The sequence below is a fragment of the Portunus trituberculatus genome, chromosome 42 (assembly GCF_017591435.1).
Source record: "Portunus trituberculatus isolate SZX2019 chromosome 42, ASM1759143v1, whole genome shotgun sequence".
Classification (NCBI taxonomy): Eukaryota; Metazoa; Arthropoda; class Malacostraca; order Decapoda; family Portunidae; genus Portunus; species Portunus trituberculatus.
Genome location: NC_059296.1, coordinates 9,961,938 through 9,971,937, shown reverse-complemented (window position 1 = coordinate 9,971,937; position 10,000 = coordinate 9,961,938). Strand labels below are relative to the sequence as shown.

General features: G+C 40.9%; 1 long non-coding RNA gene and 1 other non-coding gene across 2 annotated transcripts in view; both read right to left on the bottom strand.

Moving 5' to 3' along the window:
* Positions 1–10,000, bottom strand: part of LOC123517342 — a 569,643-nt gene that overhangs the window by 330,621 nt on the left and 229,022 nt on the right. The gene's annotated exons all lie outside the window — the stretch shown is intronic.
* On the bottom strand, positions 6,035–6,108 carry Trnav-uac. Its single transcript has one exon. It is a non-coding gene; the product is annotated as a tRNA-Val (tRNA).

Here is a 10,000-nt window from a genome sequence, read left to right as displayed (position 1 = left end):
CTCTATTTCTCTTCCTACTGCCTTTTTTTCTTTATTTCCTTCTTTTGCTATTACTCTTCAATTCTTCCTTTTATCTGTTTCTCCGCATCACCATCATTTTTCATCCATTTTCCATTTCTCCTCTTTCTTCTCCTTTTTAACTCCTCCCCTTCACTATTATCACTCCTCCTCCTCTTTTCCCCTTCTTCTGCTTAATCCCGAGACCTTTCCTCTCTCCCCCTGTACCATCCTCCTCCTCCTCCTCCTCTTCCTCATATCCCTCCTATAACCTGAGAAATAATTAATAGCTCGACATGGCAGTATTAAACACTTATGCCGCAGGTGGACACTCGTTGGCTCGCATCACAAAAGAAAATATCCACAGTTGATGAAATAATCTTTCAGGAAAAATTTTATACGGAGATAGAAAAAAATAATACAACAGATAATAAAAAGTATGTGTGTGTGTGTGTGTGTGTGTGTGTGTGTGTGTGTAGTGGATTGCAAATGTGTGTGTGTGTGTGTTCTGTTGTTGCTGACTTTAATACTCCACCAACTGAAATAGATAAGAATGTGGAAGAGGGCAATGAGGAGGAGGAGGAGGAGGAAAAGGAAGAGGAAGAAGAGAAGGAGGAGAGGAGTAAAAGAAGAAAGAGATGAATGAAGAAAATGGAGAAGGAAAAGAAGGTGGAGGAGACAGTGGAGGAGAAAAACAAGCAAGAAAAGAAAAAAAAAGTGGTGATGAAGACGAATTGCAGAAAAAAAGACGAGAAAAACACAAAGAATATAGAAAAGAAAATACAAGAGAAATAAATAGAGAGGAGAGACACTAAGAACCACAAGCACCAGATGAATAGGTATACCAATTGTGACTTGTTTACTCATCACTTCATTGTGTTTGTATCTATCCCCCACAACATAACTGCTGCATTTTCTCTCCTTGCTGTATTTCCAATCAATTCCTTCAGTACCATGACGCCTTTCCATATTCATTTTGGTTAATATTTCGTGATTTTATGCAGCTTCAGAAACTCATGTGGGGGATTGAAATAGTGAAGACTTTGACCATTAGTCTTCTGACTTCTATAGACCCTTCCTACTGTCAATAAAATCGTCTAATCGTACACAAATCTCAAGGTAAACATGTGCCCCAATACTGATGTGTGTGTGTGTGTGTGTGTGTGTGTGTGTGTGTGTGTGTGTGTGTGTGTGTGTGTGTGTCCCATTATTGAAGGGATTAAGAAAGAAGGGAGGAAAAGAGAAGGAAGAGAAAGAGGAGTGCCTTTATCGGAAAACATAGGCTAATTAGACAAAACAGACAGAGGATATGGTAAAAAAGAAAATATTGGAGCGAAGCCAGAGGTGGAGAGGACAAGAGTTTTAAATAAAGAATCTCAGGATATTTCACGATTACACGATAACCGGGAAAGGTGGCCCAGGTAGAGAGAGAGAGAGAGAGAGAGAGAGAGAGAGAGAGAGAGAGAGAGAGAGAGAGAGAGTAACAACAGCACGTCAAATATTCTCTCTCTCTCTCTCTCTCTCTCTCTCTCTCTCTCTCTCTCTCTCTCTCTCTCTCTCTCTCCAGGCCCTATGTGGCGTGAACTCGGGGAGAGAACTATCATCACGAGTACTGCCCATCACATTGGGATGATGAATGTTCGGGTAAAGTGAAAAACTTGAAATGCAGGTGTTGATGTCTGGTGGTGGTGGTGGTGGTGGAGGTGTTGAAAGCAGCGACTGGAGGGGCAAAAGATTCAAGGTCAGACTTATGTAAACAAATAGATATATAAATGAATAAATGAAATGCTAAATTGTCTCTCTCTCTCTCTCTCTCTCTCTCTCTCTCTCTCTCTCTCTCTCTCTCTCTCTCTCTCTCTCTCATGATAAAATTCGTATGTTTATTCTTCTTCTTTTGCTTGTTTTCATATTTTGTTATTCCGCTCAATTTATTCTCATCATCTTGTCGTCGTCCTCATTTACCTTTTCTTATTTTCCTCCTCCTTTTTCCTCCTTCGCCTCCTCCTCCTCCTCCTCCTCCTCCTCCTCCTCCACCTCAATCCCCTCCTCCTCCCCTCTTGCTTTCTTTCTCCTTTTTTTATGACTAGTGTTCATTTTGTGGTTTTGTTCATTTTTTTCTCTTTTTTGTCTCAGCCATTACAATTTTCTTTTTCTTTTTTTTTTAGGTATCGTTATTGTTATTGTTTATTATCATGGTTATTATCATCATCAGAATCATCACTGCCACTTCCTTCTTATTTCCCCTTTCTCGTCCCTCTTTTCTTCTTCCTCTTCTTTCTCCTCCTCCACCTCTTCCCTATCCTCTTCATCCTCCTCCTCGTCTCTCTTCTTCTTCCTCTTCTTTCTTGTCTTCTAGCTCTTATTTACCATCTTTTTTTCCTCCTCCTCGTCCTCATCCTCGTCTCACCTTTTTTCATTCCTGCTCCACTTCCAATTATGTTCAGTTTTTTTTTCCTTTAGTTATTTTCGCTGCACCCTTCTTCTTTATGTTTTTTTTTTTTTTCTGTACAAATCAGCTAAATATTTAATCAGCACTTAGCATTCCCAAACCACCCCCCTTCCCCTCTAAATAAGGTTTTTGATCACGGAAACTTGAAGAAAGAAATACTACTACTACTTTCGTCCGGCCGATTAAAATTTTCTCTGGGATCCTCGCTGTTCTGTGTTTGATGGAAGGAAATGTCAAGGGCTCTACACCAATTTTCTTCTTGCGACAATCGAAGAAAAAAATGAAAAGGAGCACGGAGAATAATAAAGAAAAAACATATTGCAGGTAGTTTTTTTTTTAAATCACAGTAGAGAGAGAGAGAGAGAGAGAGAGAGAGAGAGAGAGAGAGAGAGAGAGAGAGAGAGAGAGAGAGAGAGAGAGAGAGAGAGAATTGAATGGACGGTTTATTATTGTACAGGTATACGTAGATGGGTAGAAAGGAAGTGAGTGGGTGAGTGAGTGAGTGAGTGAGTGGAGGAAAATATGTGAAAAAATGTTACTCGATCATTACTTTTATATATTCTTTCTAAGTGAGGGAAAGAGCATATGAGAAAACTTACTCCTATCATCACTGTATGGTCTCTCTCTCTCTCTCTCTCTCTCTCTCTCTCTCTCTCTCTCTCTCTCTCTCTCTCTCTCTCGTGCATCCCAGCATTCTCTCTCCCTTCATCTTCCTCCGCCTGCAACTATTCCCTCTAGTGCTTCATTTATTTTGCACCCTTCCCTCCAGTGATCTCTCCTCCCTCCTCTCCCTTTCTCTTCACTCCTCTTTCTTCCTTCCATCCCTCCTTTCCTCCTCCTCCTCCTCCTCCTCCTCCTTCTCCTCTTCCTCCAGTGTTTGTCTCTTCCTTTTCATCGATTGCCTAAAAATAATAAAAAAGAAGCTGTTATGGTTATCTCCGCCAACATTTTCAGGATTCCAGTTTTTTCATAGAGTTAGTATTGGTATTGATGTTTTTTTTACTCTCACCCCTCTCTCTCTCTCTCTCTCTCTCTCTCTCTCTCTCTCTCTCTCTCTCTCTCTCTCTCTCTCTGCGTCTTCGAATAAATATTGGTTTTGTTGGTGGTTCCTCTGCATTTGTAGTTCGTTTTGCTTAGATTATTGTTTTCTTCTTCCTTGTTTTGGTAACTGAAGGTGTATATATATTTTCATTTGTGTGTGTAATTTATTTTGTTGGTTAATTTAATGTGTGAGATCTCCTGTTTGTTTGGATGTTCGTCTCTCTCTCTCTCTCTCTCTCTCTCTCTCTCTCTCTCTCTCTCTCTCTCTCTCTCTCTCTCTCTCTCTCTGCACCCCTTTCCTTATATGCACTCTTGTTTTATCGAACGCTTCTATGACATTTGCCTCCCTTTCCTCCCCCGCCTCGCTGTGCATGCGGGGGAGGGCGTGTGCAGCGGGAGTGGGGGAGAGAGGGTGGAGTGACTAAGTTCCTTCCCGTGCATAGGGCGTGCTTTCAAGTTTGATGACTCGATCGATGCAAGATAACTCATGCATGCACAACCTTTAGAGCGAGAGAGAGAGAGAGAGAGAGAGAGAGACTTCTTGCGTATGTAGTGCATTTATCTTTTCCTTCTCCTGCTGTTTTGTCTTACTTAGTTTTTCTTCTTCTTTTACTCCTCCTTTCCTCCTCCTCCTCCTCCTCCTCCTTCTCCTCCTCCACCTACATATTCTTCTTCCTCCCCTTATCATAATATGTAGTTGTTGTTGTTGTAGCAGGATTGTTTTTTTTCTGACATCCGTCCTTTCTCTCTCTCTTCATTATTTAATTACAATTTAGCATTTTTTTCTACTCTTCATTTTTTTTTATCTCTCCCTCTCGTTACGTATACCACGCCTCTCTCTCTCTCTCTCTCTCTCTCTCTCTCTCTCTCTCTCTCTCTCTCTCTCTCTCTCTCTCTCTCTCTCTCTCTCTCACCCATGTTACCAGCCGCCGTTGCTCCCGTGTCTATGTATGTTTGATGAACCTCGTGTTCCCGTGATGCAGGCGCCCCAAAGAGTCTTCGCCGCGTGGGTGGAAGCCTTGACTCACGCGGGACGCCAGTCAGTCCTAATACTCTCATTTATCTTAACCCGTTCCATAATGCAAAGGTGAGTCAGACCTTTGCTTTGTGTAAAGGTTAGATCGTGCATTATTTTATGCTTGCTAGGGTTACGTGCGTAGATCCTCATGCACTTTTGATGACGTGTGTTTATTGACCGGAGGAAGAAAATAGCTCCTGCCTGAAGTGTTTTAGCACAATCAAAATTCTGGTTACTGCTCGGTAGCAACAAATTGACCGTCCGAATTGTAATTTTCGGAGCGTAAAAATAACAGACCCCAGAGCAGTATTACTTGTGCTGCCTCTGACTGGCCGCCAGGAAACAGCAGATAAACGCGGCAACAACACAAATCCAGCTCCATCGTCCACAGCATTTTCCGGGAACCACTGGGTTTATAGCGCCTTTTAAAGCAACAATTTGACTCCTGAGTACCATAAAAACGTGCTATCTCCCGCCCCAGCCTTCCCAACTCCCTGCCCTCTGACGGCAAGGTTCTCTCTCCTGTTGGGAGTATCCAAGGGACATGCCACGCCTCCTGAACTTCTGCCGGAGGATGTAAACAAACTGGTATACAGAGGGACGTGGACCTGAGTCTGCAGGGAACACTTTCCGGCCCACGCGCCTGGCCTCGACAAACGCCTCCACCACCACGCCGCGAGGCACTGCATGGAATATATGACTCACAAGCCTCCTTCACTTGAATATAAAGGAGCCGCCACTTGTCCCTAAAAGATGCATCAAAACCAGTATTTTCATTTTAATTACTACTATCACTATTGCATTATCCTTCTATCCACTATTAAAAGACTCGTGGAAAAGTTTCAGCAGTTACTCACGACTTTTTATTAATTATTTGCTTCACCGTGAGAGGTTAAAATTCCTTGCTGTGAGAGTCAAATAAGAAGACTCGCAGTCCAGAGAGGATAGAGAATGCGTGCTGGTGAATATTTTGTCTAGAAAAAGTAAATTGGGCGTCGCAGGAGGTGGCCGGCCGGGCGTTGGCTGTGCTGCTGCAACATTCACGAGAATATCAAAGGCTCATTCCGCCATGCATGCACGACCTATCCCGCTTGCAGGTCGTCCGCCCCTCGATGCCAAGGTACAAGTGCAAAATTAATCAGTTCAGGGAAAATCGATCACGCTAACTGTTGGTAGTGGTGGTGGTGGTGGTGGTGATGGTGGTGGTGGTAATGGTGGTTATGTTTGCAAAGGTGTTGCTCTACCTGCCTCTTTACCTGTCTATATCTATTCTATGTGTGTGTGTGTGTGTGTGTGTGTGTGTGTGTGTGTTTCACAGTTTGATCTGCTGCAGTCTCTGACGAGACAGCCAGACGTTACCCTACGGAACGACCTCAGAGCTCATTATTTCCGATCTTCGGATAGGCCTGAGACCAGGCACACACCACACACCGGGACAACAAGGTCATAACTCCTCGATTTACATCCCGTACCTACTCACTGATAGGTGAACAGGGAATACACGTGAAAGGAGAGATACCCAAATATCTCCACCCGGCCGGGGAATCGAACCCCGGTCCTCTGGCTTGTAAAGCCAGCGCTCTAACCACTGAGCTACCGGGCGTGTGTGTGTGTGTGTGTGTGTGTGTGTGTGTGTGTGTGTGTGTGTGTGTGTGTGTGTGTGTGTGTGTGTCTGTATGGTAGTGCTTGATTCAATATTTTCTCACATATTCGGTACCAATAAACAAATAATTACAAACTTAGACTTTTTATGACGTTACTATACATACGCGTAAAAGCATGTGATGATTTTCTTTACATTATTAACCTACCAGAAACCAAAACTGAAATAGAGACCAATTAATCACTCTCTTTCACATTTTTCTAATAAATATTTACTGTGATATCATACAGTAACAATAAATTTTAAAATTTTCTAATACCATTCACTTCATTCATTCCTATTCGTTTTTTTTTTTTCCCCTTCAGCTTGTGTTTCGCTTTTTCACTTCTTGGTAATGTGTCTTCCTCTCTCTATCTTCATTCCTACAACTTTCTCACTTCCCTTCACTCACAGGTTCTCTCTCTCCTTCTAATTCTGCTTCCCTTCCTCTTCTCCCTTTCTTAATGTACCTTCTTTCTCAACCTGTCTACTATTGTCTCTTTCACTCGCTTCTGCAATCCATATTCTCTCTCTCTCTCTCTCTCTCTCTCTCTCTCTCTCTCTCTCTCTCTCTCTCTCTCTCTCTCGTGTGTGTGTGTGTGTGTGTGTGTGTGTGTGTGTGTGTGTGTGTGTGTGTGTGTGTGTATCGCGAGCCCTAGCGTGTGTACACATTAAAATGCAATTTCGTGGCTTTGGATGAAAAAAAGCAAATACATACGTAGCAAAGGGGGAAAAAAAAGTGTACATTTATCCTTTTTCCCTGTCAGGCTGAAAATTAAATACAAAAATTCCGGTGCTAAAGGAATATGTGATGACTGGAACTTTTTTTTGTGATACCACAACACAAAAACACTTGCAAAAAGGGAAAGGCTATAGAGATCAATGCATATTACATTATCTCTTTCGTTTCCCCTACCATGACGCATGCAAATGTCTCATGCCATGTAATAAGCATAAACATTCTCATTATTGGTCGTCGCTCCATAAAGTGCGGAAAAATTCTTACTCCATAAAAAGATCAGAAGTCGCGATTCAATACAGCACTTCTGGTCAAGTTTCTCATTCCCCTCTCCTCTGTGCATGGCGCGTGGGCTCATGAGAAAGAGAAGAGTTACGTGCAAGGCAAAGCAGCACAAAGCACTCTGTCTCCCATGATAACCCGGGACCAAACACACCGAACAAATATTTGCCACTTACATCCGCCAAATTGCAGCTTCATCACGAATTCAATATCGATTCAGACAATGGCAACCTCTCGTGCAGGCAATTTGAGCGGCGCGTCAAGATGACACATGCCCCGCCGCTCACCTTTATGGCGAGATACATTACCTGCGTACAGGAGCAACGAGTTAGTGTGAGAACCCCCCTTGATACCTATTGTTCGTGTGTATGTGTGTGTGTGTGTGTGTGTGTGTGTGTGTGTGTGTGTGTGTGTGTGTGTGTGTGTGTGTGTGTGTGTGTTTATATATATATATATATATATATATATATATATATATATATATATATATATATATATATAGATAGATAGATAGATAGATAGATAGATAGATAGATAGATAGATAGATAGATAGATAGATAGATAGATATATATATATATATATATATATATATATATATATATATATATATATATATATATATATATATATATATATATATATATATATATATATATATATATATATATATATATATATATATATATATATATATATATATATATATATATATATATATATATATATATATATATATATATATATATATATATATATATATATATATATATATATATATATATATATATATATATATATATATATATATATATATATATATATATATATATATATATATATATATATATATATATATATATATATATATATATATATATATATATATATATATATATATATATATATATATATATATATATATATATATATATATATATATATATTATCTGCTTGCTCATCCTGGTTGCTCCTCTTTCCCCGTTCCTTGCTACCCCTTCTCTTCCCCGACTGCTGGCGATCAATAAGCGGCAGTGATTCATGAATGCCTGACATATTGACGCGTGGAAAAGGCAAAAAAAGAGATCCATTATATAATTCCCTATTTAAATCTACTTAACGACGATTAAAAAAATAAATTTAAATCACATGAAGAATTTTATTTTCATTTATCTATCTTTTTTTTTTTCAATTTTGCCACTCAGGGCACGGCAGAAGCAGGGGCGCAGACTAGTACTGAGTTGAGATACTACTTGAATATTTAATTCTCACCTGTATTTCTGCTATCCGCCATCTCCGCTTGTCTATTTGTGATCACTTGTTCATTATTTCAACGTGTTTTCTTCACTTTTTCTAAGAGCGCTTCACATCCATTAACTGAAATGAGTATGTTTTCTTTTATTTTCACGGAATATAAAGATAGCTCATTAACGCAACCCTAATAGGGAACAGGAGGAAGCTGCATATTTTTTCTCAAGCAAATTTCGCAACAAGTCCATAAATAACTAATTTTCTCGGAACTTCTTCGAACCCCCTCTAACCAACAAGAACTAAAACAGGTAAATAATTATTTGAGAAAGGTCACAGGATATAAAAAGGGGAGAGAGAGAGAGAGAGAGAGAGAGAGAGAGAGAGAGAGAGAGAGAGAGAGAGAGAGAGAGAGAGAGAGAGAGAGAGAGAGAGAGAGAGAGAGAGAGAGAGAGAAAGAGAGCAGGTGATATTTCCAGGACAAATTTCGCACCAGTTATATTAATACCACGAAACTTGACGCCCTCAAGAGACACTTGGCGATTAAAAACTTAACGAAACTCTCCTAAATGGCTGAGAGAGGGAATCAGACAGAGAGATGGATTTAGACACACCTGAGACAGACAGTTACACACAGAAAGACACATTATGACACTAAAATAGACAAAGTAAGGGAAATAAACGGATTTGCAGACAGACAGTTGAATAGACAGACACACAGGCATACAGACAGACAGATAGTTAGATAGACACATTCATACGGACCGACAGACAGACATACACCTTCCCAGCAAGTTAGATCGCAGCACATTCACCCAAAGACTGGCATAAACTTGCCGCGGCTTCCTGTCCTCCAATATTCGTGTTGCCAGCATCCAACAGGCCGTAATTACACGCCCCAGAGACACATGTAGTGAGCCCCGCGAGTCATGGCAGATTACTATTCACAAGGGCAACGGGGTGACGGCGGCGGCGGCGGGGTTGGTGATGGTGCTGGTGGTGGTGTTAGTGGAGGTGATGGTGATGGTGGTGGTGATGGTGGTAGTGGTGGTGTTGTGATATGGAGGCCGGAGAGAGAGAGAGAGAGAGAGAGAGAGAGAGAGAGAGAGAGAGAGAGAGAGAGAGAGAGAGAGAGAGAGAGAGGCCATGACGTCAGCACAGTGTTAGCAGTAATCATGAGATTAACCACCAAAAGTGGATCACGCGCGATTCCAACGAATTTGGTTTTCATGGGAGTTTTGGAAAGGTCAGATTAAGATAAAGGTATCAACATCAAAGTGAAATATTCGACCTTCAACTTTTTTTTTTTCATTTTCTTTCTTTTATATTCTATTTCTCATGGACTAACATGCAAATACCACAGCGAATATTCCGTCCCTGGCGTGTAATCAGCCTTGCCTTCGCCAGAGTACGCTCGGCCCGCAACATTTGACTGCGACATGAAAAAGATGACCAGATAAAAGAGCATATAAAAAAAAATCATAATTGCATCTCATCTAATATGCTTCCTCTCCGGCCTTTAATGTTACGACACACACACACACACACACACACACACACACACGGAGAGAGAGAGAGAGAGAGA